Raw genomic sequence first — 15,357 nt, forward strand, 5'->3', positions numbered from 1 at the left:
GACCTTGAACTTCTCCAGTTTCAAACATTTGTCTCTTCAGTGTGCTTTCTCTGAGTACCTACAGGCTCAACTTATTCAACAGAACTTACTTGCAATGTTAATGTGAAAGTTAAAATGTGCTTGGTTAATAGGATGAAAATACTGATAAAATAACCAGCTTAATATTCTTTATAACCTGACAGATATGCTGTTTTTTGATCTTGATTTAAGCAAGTCTTGTTTACTTTAATTAGAATGTAATTAACTGTCGTTTATTAGCTTCTATAGACTAATATAGTCTATAGAAGCTATTGGGATGGGTATCTGTCCGGCGTTATGTATGTATGTATGTACTATGTATGTCCGTTTGTGAGGCGTCAGTCCACTCAAATATCTAGAGAACTGCAGTACTTACTGATTTGATATTTGTTGTGTGGATAAAATATATGATTTTGAGAAACTCTTTTTATTAATTTTTTGATATTGTGGAAAATATGCAAATTAGCACCAAAAAAGGCGTTTTTGGTAAAAAAACTTCTCCTTCATACCCACTGGTCAGACAGCTTTGTTATTTGGTATACAGGTCACTAGGGATAACCCAACTTAGATTTGTTAAAATTGTGATGAAATATGCAAATCTGTATTTTTACGGAATATTTTTTTCTATCCTGAAATGAGCTATCAAAGATATCCACCTTCTTCATCAATACAGGTGTCACAAAAAGTTATTCTCTACATAACACAGCAGAGCTCTGTCAACTGTTGAGTCGCTTGTTTTTTCAAAACCGCTGGTCAGACAGCTTTAATATTTGGTTTACAGGTCCCTAGGATGACCTTAGTGAGATAATTTCATACAGTCAGGAAATACTTAATTTTGTATCCATGTCTATAGTAGCTTCAGGGACTTTGGCCCTATGTTTGTTATTTCTTATTATTATTATTGATATTATTATTATAATGATAGTGATAATTATTATTATTATTATTGTTATTATTACTACTAACTACTTTTTTCAAATTTATGCATATAAAAAACCACCCCCCCCCCCTTAGCTGGTTTTATGGAGTAACACTTGATACAGGTGTAACTCAGTTGAACTTCATTTGCTAAAAATCACTGTTTGCCGGTGTATTGAATAATATCATGTGTAAATTTACAGACAAAGCTTTATTAAATTCTCATAAAATTCATAGGAAAACAATTTTTTCTAATAGAAGTAACATTAATATCTGCTCTTGGAATGTACATGGACTTAACAGTAAAGCTGTTCATGCTGATGAATTTTCAAGTTTTATCAAACAGTTTGATTTGATATGTTTACAAGAAACATGGTTGAATTGTAACAAAGAATTTTTTCATGTTGATGATTTTAGTGTTTTCCGATCGGAAAGAAATTGTATTTCTAAAAAGCGAGGTAGAGCTGCTGGAGGGTCAGCAATTATGTTTAAGTCTTCTTTGAAAAAAGGCATTACAAAGTTGAAATCAAAGATATCCGATTTTTTATGGTGTAAACTTGACAAAGAGTTCTTTTCTTTGAAAAATGATATGTACATTTGCTGTGTTTATATTCCACCAGAGAACTCTTGCGTACATGTTAAAAATGATTATTTTGATGTATTAGAAAGTGAAATTTCAAGATACTCAGTGATGGGTGATATCATTCTCATGGGTGATTTAAATAGTAGAGTTGGATTTCTCAAGGACTTTATTAAAGACGACGATATAGTTTATACTCCTGTACCAAATTTCTATACATTGATGATTTTAGAGAAAGAAATAGCAGAGATTGTTCAATGCCAAATGGTAATAAGTTTGGTAGGCAACTGATTGACCTTTGTTTAAATAACAATTGATAATTGCTAATGGGCGAACTGTTGGGGATTTGTCAGGGAAATTTACCTATCATCATCCAGTAGGTTCAAGTACTGTTGATTATTGTATAACTACTAAAACAAACTATAAGAATTTGCAGTATTTCAGAGTTCATGATATCAGTGCCATGTCTGATCATTGTGCTATAAGTACTTCGTTACGTTGTAACTACTAGTAGTCTGTGACTCCGTACCGAATAAGCCTTTACCAAGTTATGTTTGGGAAAATGACAGTGCTGACATTTTGAATGATACATTAAGTAATGAACATTTCACTCATGCCTTTGATAAGTTTATGAAATATGATCTAGATAGTACAGATACAAATACAGCAGCTATAGAGTTGACAAGGATATTTTCAACAGGTGCCAGGCGATGTCTGAAAGTTAAATACAATAAGTCTAGGAAAAAGAAGACAAGAAATCAGTGGTTTGACAAAAACTGTTATAATTACGCAGGGAACTAAAATAGCTGCTAAAGCCTTTGATAAAAACCCCTAATGATCCAGTTTTGAGATGTAATTATTTCACCCTGAGGAAAAAATACAGAAAGCAACTTAAATTTAATAAACAGCAGTTTACCAAATCATTGATAAACAAACTAGAATTGGCAGATGGAAACAGTTCAGGTGAATATTGGAATATCTTGAAGAACCTTAGGAAGAAATCGGGTGTTCCCATTGGATGAATCTATACAGTGTAATGATTGGATTTCATATTTTGAGTCATTGTATGATAATAAGTCCACAACAACTGAAGAAAAAATTGTTTCTGAAAAATTGGGAGATTTGGAAAAAATAAAGAGACTAAATACTTACCTTAATACTCCAATAACACATAATGAGTTATTATCTGCCGTTAAACAATTGAAAAATAAGAAAGCACCAGGTGTGAAAATTGCATAAGAAATGAGATGTTTAAGCTAGCAATAATCGTGTGTATAAGTAGCATTTTAAAATTGTTTAATCATATACTGGATAGTGGTAAATTTCCTGCATTCTGGAAATCAACATTGTTAGTTCCACTTCACAAATCAGGGGACAAATGTGATCCAAACAATTACAGAGCAATCGCACTTTCAAGTTGTTTATCAAAACTTTTCACATTGGTATTGAACAAGCGTCTCATTAAGTATCTAGAGGTCAATGATCTTTTCTCACCTTATCAATTTGGTTTTAGAAAGAATAGACGTACTTCAGACTGTGTATTTTTGTTAAAGACTGTAATTGATAAAATGTTTTCTACTAAAAGTTTGAAAAACTCAAGCTCAAACAAGCTTTATGTAGCTTTTGTAGACTTTAGAAAGCTTTTGATTCTGTTTGGAGAAAGGATTATTTCTTAAAATGCAGAGGTGGGAATAAACTGGTGGTTTCTATGATGTTGTAAAATCTATGTATGATAACACTCAGTACAAAATGAAACTACCAAGAGGTATTTCTGATGGGTTTCTTTCTACTTGTGGTGTTAAACAAGGTTGTAACCTTTCACCAACTTTATTCAATATTTTTCCCAGGTATTTTTGGTGATATATCTGATTTCCCAATAGAAATTGGAGACCTGGAAATGAGTTGTATTTTGTATGCTGATGACTAATACTTATGTCAAAATCTGCAGAAGGTTTACAGAATTGTCTGAATAAGTTACTTTCTTATAGTAAATTATGGGGTCTCACAGTTAATGTAGATGAGACAAAAACAATCTGGTATTTAACAAGAGTAATCGTTTCATAAACAATGTGCAATTTTATTTGAAAACAATTTGATTGAAACAGTGAAACATTTTACATATGTTGGTGTTCTTATTACACCAAATGGAAAATTCAAACAAAACCAGAATAATCTTAAAATCAAGGCAATGAAAGCTTTATTCAGCATAAAAAGGTCAATTTTATGTGAAAGAATGTTAAATCCTAGACTTTGCTTAAAACTTTTTGACACATTGATTGTTCCAATTCTTTCATGTGCTTCTGAAATTTTGGCAACAGAAATCACTAGTACTGATAATTGTCTTGAAAGTCTTTGTATGTCGTTTTACAGATTTATTCTAGGAGTCAGTAAACGTACTCCTTTGGAAGGCATAAGAGCTGAGTTGGGTAGACTACCATTGAAGATCTCACTTTATATGTCTGTTATAAGATATTGGTGTAGACTGAACAGTTTGCCTTCAAATCACATTCTTAACCAGATATGAACTGAATATGCTCACGTGTTTTACAACAGGTTCATTAATAGTAGTACGCTTCACAGAACAATAAGATATATGTTATCACTAATGAAGCAGGTTTTTTTTCTATATCGCACAGTACTCTCAGATTTTAATCACTAATTACAAAACTTTATTTAATATGCAAGTGAGCTTTTAATTAACTTGACACTGCTCAATGCTTCATGGGACAATTAGAAATCCATCAGATCAACATTTGTAGCACGTTTTATTTAATGCAGTATTTTTAGAGTAATGTCACTAATTACAAAGTTCATTAAATATGCAAATAATCCCTATATTAACTTGACACTGTTCAATGATTCATAGCACAATTAAATATTTATCAAATAATATCTGTAGCACGTTTCACAAAATTTGGTGCCGTAATTTCAGAGTTATATACCTAATTACAAAGTTTATTAAATATGCAAATGAACCCTTAATTAACTTTACACTACTAAATGCTTTACAACACAGTTAGATATCTGTCAGATCAGTATACGCAGCAGTTTTCATCTAATTTGATGCAGTTATTTCGGAGTTATATGACTACTTATAAAACTTCATGAAATATGCAAATGAGCTAATTATTAACTTGACACTGTTCAATGCTTTTCAGTGCAATTGGATATTTATCGGATCCTGTAATTTTTGAGTAGTATCACTATTACAAAGTTCATTAAATATGCAAATAAACCGTTAATTAACTTCACACAAGTAAATGCTCTACACCACAATTAGATATCTGTCGGATCAGTATCTGCAGCAGATTTCATCACATTTGGTGCAGTTATTTTGGAGTTATATCACTAATTACAAAACTTCATAAAATATGCAAATGACCTATTTGTTAACTTGACACTGCCAAATGCTTCTCAGTACAATTAGATATTTATCAAAACAATATCTGTACCCAATTTCAAAGACTTGGGTGCCGTAATTTCAGAGTTATATACCTAATTACAAAGTTCATTAAATATGCAAATGAACCCTTAATTAATTTCACACTACTGAATACTTTACACTACAGTTAGATATCAGTCGGATCAGTATCTGCAGCAGATTTCATAACATTTGTGCAGTTATTTGGAGTTATATCACTAATTACAAAACTTCATAAAATATGCAAATGACCTATTTGTTAACTTGACACTGCCAAATGCTTCTCAGTACAATTAGATATTTATCAAAACAATATCTGTACCCAATTTCAAAGACTTGGGTGCCGTAATTTCAGAGTTATATACCTAATTACAAAGTTCATTAAATATGCAAATGAACCCTTAATTAATTTCACACTACTGAAAACTTTACACTACAGTTAGATATCAGTCGGATCAGTATCTGCAGCAGATTTCATAACATTTGGTGCAGTTATTTTGGAGTTATATCACTAATTACAAAACTTCATAAAATATGCAAATGACCTATTTGTTAACTTGACACTGCCAAATGCTTCTCAGTACAATTAGATATTTATCAAAACAATATCTGTACCCAATTTCAAAGACTTGGGTGCCGTAATTTAGAGTTATATACCTAATTACAAAGTTCATTAAATATGCAAATGAACCCTTAATTAATTTCACACTACTGAATGCTTTACACTACAGTTAGATATCAGTCGGATCAGTATCTGCAGCAGATTTCATCACATTTGGTGAAGTTATATCGAAGTTATATGACTAATTACAAAACTTCATAAAATATGCAAATGACCTATTTATTAACTTGACACTGTCCAATGCTTCTAAGTATAATTAGATATATATCAGATCAATATTTGTTGCAAGTATCATCAAGTTTGGTGCAGGAATTTCAGAGTTATCTCACTAATAACAAAAGTTCATTAAATATGCAAATGAGAAGGCAATTGACATGACACTCACAGTATCATCATAATGTTCTGAGATTGTGATCTGTGAAAAGTTTCATGAAATTTTGTGCAGTATTTCTGATATATGTCTACACTGTCATTACCGTCTCCATAGGGAAACCATTGTACGGAAAAAAACGATATTGCATAACTTCATTAATATGCAAGCCGCACTCAACCAAAATCTAATCAGTTCTTGCAAGTAGCATATGGTACCTGTGTACCAAATCTGACTCGAATCCTTTCAGGCGTTTTTGAGTTATCGTGTAAACAGACAGACAGACAGACACACACACACACACACACTAACACACACACACACACACACACACACGGACAGACAGACAGACATCGCTATGACAATAGCCCACGTGTTTACACACGTGAGCTAAAAAGGCACTCACAGAAAAAAGAAAACTTCAATCTCCTTGGGTGAAATTTATTAATTGCAATTTGGGGGATTGTATCATATGCATGTTTTCAGTTCATTGGGGAGTGAAATCATATTGTCAACTGAAGAAGAAAATAAAAGAAAATCTTACAAGTGAATATTTGGGTTCATGGAGGAGAAATCTGTTTGATGATGTAAGAAAAAATGGAAATGGTAACAAATTACATACATATAGAATTTTCAAAACTGAGTTTGTCTTCGAAAATTACTTAGATTGCTTGTCTGACTTTACACTTCGTAAACATTTGTCCAAATTCAGATTGAGTGACCATAACTTGGGTATTGAAATGGGAAGAAAAAGTAAACCTAGATTACCTTTGAGTGAAAGAATCTGTCAGAGATGTGATTATAATGAAATTGATGATGAGCTTCATTTATTATTTTCATGTAAAAATCTTACTTCAGAAAGAATTTTATTGGGACAAAGTAGTGGTACAGATTTTGTAAATGTTATAGTCTCTTAGAAAAAGAAGTTGTTAAAAAGTAATGGAACAAATGTTCTTAATCTAGCTGTATTTCTAAAGAATACAAATGTATGCTGAACCTCCAGCAGCTCGGGCTGAAAAATGTCCTGGTAACTGTTGTTCATTTGTTGTTCAGACTTTTACTGTTTCTTAAAGAGCACATGTTTATACTGAGCTCAAGCAGCTCCAATGAATGTAAGTATTGCATGTTTTCGTATTACAGAGATGAATGGTTGTTTTTCTTTCTCTGTTTGTTCACTTACATTTGTAACACGTCTTGATGTACCATACCATACTCTCTGTTAGTATGTGTTGAGTAAATAAATATAAATTATACTATAACCCAAACGGGATTCGAACCCCCATACACTCACAGCAACATCGCCTAGCTGCTAGGCCTCACACAAAACCAGTCGGCCACTGCTTCCAACCCAAAAGAGTTGGTCACAGTAAACCAACTTAGATGTTTCAATTCTGTGCGCGACCGAACAACACGGTAAGCGTGGAGCAGACGACACACAGACAAAGTACACACACACAGTACACACATATATAGTAATCGGAAAAGCACGAAGCTTTTTACTGAGCTATCAGACAGATCGGGGACAAGTAAATATCCACCAGCAGAACTGTCCACTCAGGTTAAAGAAATATAAATTATACTATAACCCCAAACGGGATTCGAACCCCCACACACTCACGGCAACATCGCCTAGCTGCTAGGCCTCACACAAAACCAGTCGGCCACTGCTTCCAAAGATTGATTGATTGATTGATAATTATTATTCGCAAACACGGAGATAATTTAAGCAAACAAATTACACCAGGTGAATGTCAGAATAATCCGCAAGAAACGTACCAAAATGTACCTCATTAAATGCGATTGTGTTTGTTTATATTTGCCTTTATTATAATATTACTGCAATAATATCAGCATTTTCTGATTTATATAGATGTGCGTTGAAGTAGCTCTGCTGCCGCCAAACATAGAAATCAAATAGTTTATACATAGTTAGTTCATTATGCTGCTATGGACTTTTTCCATTTTTAAGGATATTCTTGTTTCAATCATAGAAACAAAATGTGTAATGATTTTAATTTGAATGAAACAAGATTAAAATGTATTCTCATACAAATGTTGCTAACAAATTTAGCAGCTGTTGACATCATTTGGAATTTAGCTTTGTATGAGAAGTGATGTCAGTTTTATTCTGCCAGATTTGAACAATCAAGTTTTCAAACTTAAATACAAAAATACTGTAATGACCCATTATTTGTATATTCCCGTGCCAGACATTTGTCATCAACATACAGTATCAGGTATGCCTCTGTGTCAGGTAGATTGCCATAAATATGTTTCATTTGGCAGCATAATATCATATTTCATATAAAATATGAATAACCAAACCAATTGCAAAATATGGGTACTCTGACCCCTTTATAAAGATTGCTTGTCATCCTTAATTTGTTAACCTGTATATTTGTATCACTTTTCAGAACCCGTGTCTCAACATCTCCAGAAAAGAGTGCACCATCAGTTTATCCAGTTCTGTCATTCATCTTGATCAAGCAAACAAAGGAAAGGGGAACTCAGACAGACTTTAAGAGCCAAGAAATTGATCAGCTTGTACGATTGAAATCTGAAAACACCATTCTTAAAATGAGGTGGCTCTTTTAAAAATACTGTTAATAATGAAAATTCTCAGTGCATGAGCAAGGAAGTTCATTTCAGTTTTGAAGATGTTGAAAAAGATGAAAAGAAATGCAAATTTTACACTGGCCTTACTTGGTTTCAGTTCATTTGTGTAGTGGAATTTCTTAGGTCCAGCACGAGATAAACTACTCTTTTGGAAACGTGATGTTGTTAATGAGGAAATAAATCAAAACAGGCATCGTGGACCGGAACGTAAATTGAGTCCAATGAATCAGCTATTTTTGACTCTTGTAAGACTGAGTGCTGGGTTGCTACAGAAGGATTTAGCCTATAGATTTGGTATTTCAACTAGTCAGGTGTCTACTATTGTCAAAACTTGGATACAATTCTTACATAAACAGTTTTCTAGACTAAGGACAGACATGTTTCCTTCAAGAGATATTATAAGACGAAGTCTTCCATCATGTTTCTCTAAATTTAAAGATATTCGTGTCATTATTGATTGTTCTGAATTTTTCGTTCAACAATCCACTCATTTCAAACAGCAAGGAAACATGTATTCCAGTTACAAGAATCATGCTACGTACAAAGTGTTGATAGGTATAGCTCCATCGGGTGCTGTTACATATGTATCAGATGCTTTTGAAGGATCAATATCTGATCCTGAGATTGTTAAGCAGTCAGGCTTTCTAGAATTACTGCAAGAGGGGGATCTGATCCTTGCTGACCGTGGTTTTACAATCCGTGATCTGTTGTATGAGAAAAAAGTTGATCTAAATATACCCCCTTTTTTAGGAAATAGGAATAGATTATCAGTAGTGGAAGAGATTCAAACAAAGCAAATTGCGAGAGTAAGAATACATGTTCAACGTGCAATTGAACATATAAAGAAAGTCAGATTGTTGAGGAAAGTAATACCATTGTCCCTTCAGCCTGTATTTTCACAGATGGTGTTTGTTGCTGGTTGTTTGGTGAATTTTCAATTGAGAGCCTCTTGTAAGATGAAGCCGGTGTTATACCGTCAAAGACAAACACAAGCCAAGGTCAAAAAATTGGTCCTCAGATTTTTGTTGGCAAAAAATGGCAGCAGTGTGGAATTTTTTTTTTTCAAAATTAACAGTGAAATTGCTCAGTAGTATGAAGAAATTAAATGCTCAGTTCTTGCAAATGTATTGTAGGATAGACATTTATAAATAAATTACTGGTTTATACATATTTTTATTCAATTTTTAAATGAAAACTGACCAGAAAAATAGACTACTGATATAAAGCGCCATCACCAACTTAATTTAGAAATTGTAATGAAATTTTTTGGCAATCCCCCCCCTTCCAAAAGTCAAAATCAGTCAAAGTAGAAGCGGCAATACTGAGGATCAATTTTTAAATCTCTCCAGGCCTTGTGATCAGTTGTTCGTTCGATTTATCATGCAATATTTAGGAATTTGTTCACATCATTTTTGCCATTATTACATGACAAAAAATTTGTAAATACATGTAATCAGACATCAATTTCAAGACAAGCTTTATGTATCTGATTTTCAAATGTGAAAAAAATATTTGCAGTGTACATTTTTTGTATGTCCCTGAATAAAGTATGCACTTGTCATCTACTTCTCAAATTGATTTATACTTCATAATGAATGTAAATTCAAGCATAAATAGGTTTTATTTAAATTTTTATTAAAACTACTGTATAGTTGGTTCAAAGGAAGTTGATAGGCTTATACTGTGCTTCAACTACAATATTTTGACGACTACAACTACTTTCCCTTGAAGAAAATTGTACTTTTAAAATATCAATAAATTCCAATAAATATTTACAGGGACAGAACACTCTGCAATTATAAAAATTCCACATGTCAATAAATAACAATAATTTAAAAGTGTACATTTTGATTTGAAAAATTCATTAAAACCTTAAATATGCATTTATTACAATAAAAATCTGCAAGTGAAGAACACTTTTCAAGCTCAGGATGCAATGCAAAACTTCAAAGTCTTACCATTGGATGCAACTTCAACAATCAATGCATAACAGTGGCAATCTCCTTGGAAGTCTCATTTCAAAGAATTCTGGAATAAGCATACTTCTGTGAAATTTATGAGACGCTGAGAGATACTTCTGAAAAATACTCTATCAAACATTATTTCCTCACATGTCATCCCTTTCGGAGTCCAGATGACGAAATAACACACATCAACTTCCACAATCCCCATTTGCATCTGACACTGATAATAGTAAGCATGGTTTCTTTTTAACCTTAAGTCTGAATCCAGACAAAAGTTATTTCTTTGCTTAGGACCTAAGTCACTCTCAAATGTGACAGGACATCCCGTCTTCAATACATAGGGACATTTTATTTCAAGGACGCTAGTTCTGTATGTCTGTTATAACACCATCAGGTGATGCTGCAAGTCCAGGATGATTACTGTTGCCCCATATTCCAGTCTCTCTAACAGTCAAGTTTGGAAATTTGTCTGAAATTCTTCCCTTGCTTTTTTTCATGAGTGTGTCCCCATTCCATTGCAGCTGTAGTTACTGGCTTACCCCGTAATTTACCATATACAATATTTTCAGCTGCAATGTGAGAGTTGCATGTAAATATTGCTTACATTGAGAAGCAGTCACCCTGACCCGTCTTTCATTTTGCCAACTCCTACTACCTTGCCCAACTGTTAGTTGATGAACACCATCCACAGCAAGGTTTTGAAGAAGTTTATCACATTTTGTATGTAATTGTGTTAGGTGCTCCTCAGTTGGTACATAATCACTGTAGTGAATAGGGATAATAGTACTCCACATTGATGGCAGTGCACTCTGGGGGTTTTGTTGACTTCTAATAAATTCATTTCTTTCCTCAATACTTATTTCATCAATTCTCAAAGAGGGTGGACGAGGGTCAAAATTTATAATATCTGGCATAATTTTGCGGTTACTATAATTTACATCAGTATATTTTAGATGGATTTTTGTTATATTTAGCCCCCCTACCCCACTCAGCTGGTCTACTTGTACACGAAGAATTCTCAAACTGTGACAGAAATAACAAAAGTGCTGCAACATGACTACATCTACCAAGGGCAGATGACTTGCATTCACAGGTCGCCCCCTTGACAAAACCTGAATGTATGGAAATAGCAAGTGTTACGAAATAAGAAATACTACGCATGCTTGCATGAACCTTAGCCTTTACATAAAATACTTGATTTTTTTTAACTGCATAAAACTGACACTTTTAAAGAATTGTTTGCCTCGTCTAAGAGGTTTTGCTGTGTGACAGGAACTCTCATTGTCCTCTTGAGAGTTTTCATTACATGTGGGTTGGCTGGCAGGATGAGTCTCAATGATGTGATGATAAACGTGACCATCTGTTATGACAGGTATGTGATCTGCAAGTTCACTGAGTGGTTTCCAACCATTAATTGGTAATATCACAACATCATTTTCAATATCATTAGAATGAACTCGCTCCTTCAATTCCAACCAGTGCCCACTGTCAACTGCAGGGTCAATATTACAGGATGCACCAACGTCAATGCAGTTCTGACACCTGAAAATAAGAGAAGACGATCATAATTAAATTTTGGAAATGTGATCTGAAAAATTAAAAACACATTCTAGTGGATGCAGGCTTATTTGAACTATACTGCCATCTATTCTCAACATCCCAAATTTTTTGCACCCCTCTACTAGTACACTCACACTTGGGCAATAAGGGAATGAGACAGACTGTAACTAAAATAAACTATCACTAGATTTTAAATGTACAAATTAAATGACGAATAAAGAATGGAACATATTTTGACATCTGCTTTGAAGTTTTTCCCACAGTAACATGCATAGGTCAACCAGTATTGTTATTCTGCACTGATAAATGAAAGAGGAAAGGAAAATCTTTGTTCAATTTCACTTCAGTGTTCAAAAGAAAATAACTAAAAATCGAGCATTGCCAACGGTCAAATTAGATCCTACCAACCATGATATTTTGGATAATTCAATTTTATTAAAAGGAATGGTCCATACACAAAGCTGCCACCATGGAGACACCTCCATGTGTCTGTACATAGAGATAGAGTCACTGTCCCTCTGTGATAGAGGCGAGTCTTTTAGCACTTTGCTTTCTATGTCCGCGCGTAGACTTAGTCAGAAAAAATGCAGCTGAGTATAATAAAACACATCAAGAAATCACAAAAAAATGAGAATAAATAATAGTATTGTTGACAACATTTGTGGAAACCCAAACTAGGGGCCGGGTTTATTATGCGGTAGGTACGTCCACCAGCTCACAGTCACATACACCACACTACGGTGACTACGTACGTTACACTACACATACGGACATTCGAACACCAAGTTTGCCGCGCCGTGCGTATCAGACTACACTTGAATCCTCCGAAATAAAATATTGCGCTTTATAAATCATTTGACAGAAAACATTATTTGGCAAATTTTTCTGGGAAATATGTCACTGGATTCACTTTTACAACAAGCAGCATGTCTATCTTTCAAATACTGACAAGCTGGACGGCAGAAAACCGGAAGTACCGTGAAGTGTAAGGTTTCGGTCGCGGCGAAATATGCTCTCCTTTCTCCCAGATCTCCTTTTTTCCCGCTTGTTTTCAACCCACGGCATTTCAACCATCTCTTAAGTTGATCAACAGAATGCTTCTCGACTGAGGCGTACATGAACTTCGCACCGGAACATCATCTTCGTCCAACGATATAGGATTAACGATTGTATGCATTGTGATCGTGTATGTCAACACAGAATCAACGCAGCAGACTTTGTCCGCATTTGCGATTCATGAATATTCATGATTTATGATGACGTAAAACCCTGAACTGGGCTATATGCATGTGTCATTCGCGCCTTGTCGTCCGTCTGTCGTCGAAATACAGTCCAGGCGCCAAAATCAAAATTTAATATTTCAAAAAAGCACCGGTGAAATTTTTTCTTCTCAACCAGGAAGTAAGTTTGGATTGTGATCTCATGTTTTTCGTGTGGTAGGGTATCCCGAACAGAGATTTTGACCCCTTAATCTTCATTTGAAAGGAAAAGGTTGTGATTTTCATAACAAAGGGCGGGAAATCACTCAATTGATGCGTAAATTCCATGGTGTGATTGGCGGAGTACGTTCTGAATACTAATGTATGTAAATTTTTTATGCATATGACAACTAATATGGTTGATCGATCGGACTGTATGACGCCACATATTGTACCTCATTAAGTATGTGCATATCTAATTTTGAGCGAGCCAATAGAGCTCGAGGTCTGATTTTTGGTATATAGGGATGACTTAGCAATACAATTTTTTTGACAAAATGTCACGGGACCTTAGTGACCTTTGACGTCAAATATACATCTTTGTCCATAACTCAGTAACCACAAGTGATACACCCTTCATGTATAGTATGATGGGACACCTTATGACGCCACATATTGTACCTCATTAATTATGTGCATATTAATTTTGAGCGAGCCAATAGAGCTGGATGTCTGATTTTGGTATATAGGATAATTATAGGATAGCCAATTTTTGACGAAATGTCATGTGACCTCGATGACCTTTTACCTAAAATATACATTTATGTCAATAACTAAGTAAACCACAAGTGCTTCTCCTTCATGTAGTATGATGGGACACTTTATGACGCCACATATTGTACCTCATTAATTATGCACATATCTAATTCTGGCGAAGCGAATAGAGCTAGAGGTCTGATTTTTGGCATATAGGGATTAATTAGCAATACAATTTTTTTTCTAAATGTCACGACCTCGATGACCTTTGACCTTCATTATACATATATATGCATAACTCAGTAACCACAAGTTCTATACCCTTCAATTTTGACGGATACTAGACCTTAAGATGTCACATCTTGTACCTCATTCATTATGCGCATATGTATTTCTTGGCTGGCCAATACAGCTAGAGGTCTGATCTTTTTTAGGTCCGCGGACGAAGTCCGGGGGGACTTATAGATTGGGTCCCGTCCGTTCCGTCCGTCCGTCCGTCCGTCCGTCCGTCATCAACAGTTTCTCAGACACTGCGAAACCAATTTTGTTCAAACTTGGCACAAAGGCATAGCACTATGACCTACAGATGCACATCGATTTATTATGCGATACGATCCAATATGGCCGCCAGGCGGCCATTTTATTACAATTTTTTCATGTACGGAGCCATAACTCAGACATGTTTCAACCGATTTTATTCAAAGTTGGTACAAGGACATTGACCAATGTCATAGATATGCATGTCAATTTGTTTTGTGATATGATCCAATATGGCCGCCAGGCGGCCATTTTATTACGATTTTTCATGTACAGAGCCATAACTCAGGCATGTTTCAACCGATTTTATTCAAAGTTGGTACAAGGACAATGACCAATGTCATACATATGCACATTGATTTGTTTTGTGATACGATCCAATATGGCCGCCAGGCGGCCATTTTGTTTCGATTTTTTCATGTACAGTGCCATAACTCAGGCATATCTCAACCGATTTTATTCAAACTTGGTACAAGGACATTGACCTATGTCATATATATGCATGTCGATTTGTTTTGTGATACGATCCAATATGGCCACCAGGCGGCCATTTTATTACGATTATTTCATGTACAGAGCCATAACTCAGGCATGTTTCAACCGATTTTATTCAAAGTTTGGACAAGGACAATGACCAATGTCATACATATGCACATTGATTTGTTTTGTGATACGATCCAATATGGCCGCCAGGCGGCTTTTTGTTATGATTTTTTCATGTACAATGCCATAACTCAGGCATATCTCAACCGATTTTATTCAAATTGGTACAAGGACATTGACCTATGTCATATAT

This window comes from Ptychodera flava, chromosome 12 (genome assembly GCF_041260155.1).
Source record: "Ptychodera flava strain L36383 chromosome 12, AS_Pfla_20210202, whole genome shotgun sequence".
In the NCBI taxonomy this organism is placed as follows: domain Eukaryota; kingdom Metazoa; phylum Hemichordata; class Enteropneusta; family Ptychoderidae; genus Ptychodera; species Ptychodera flava.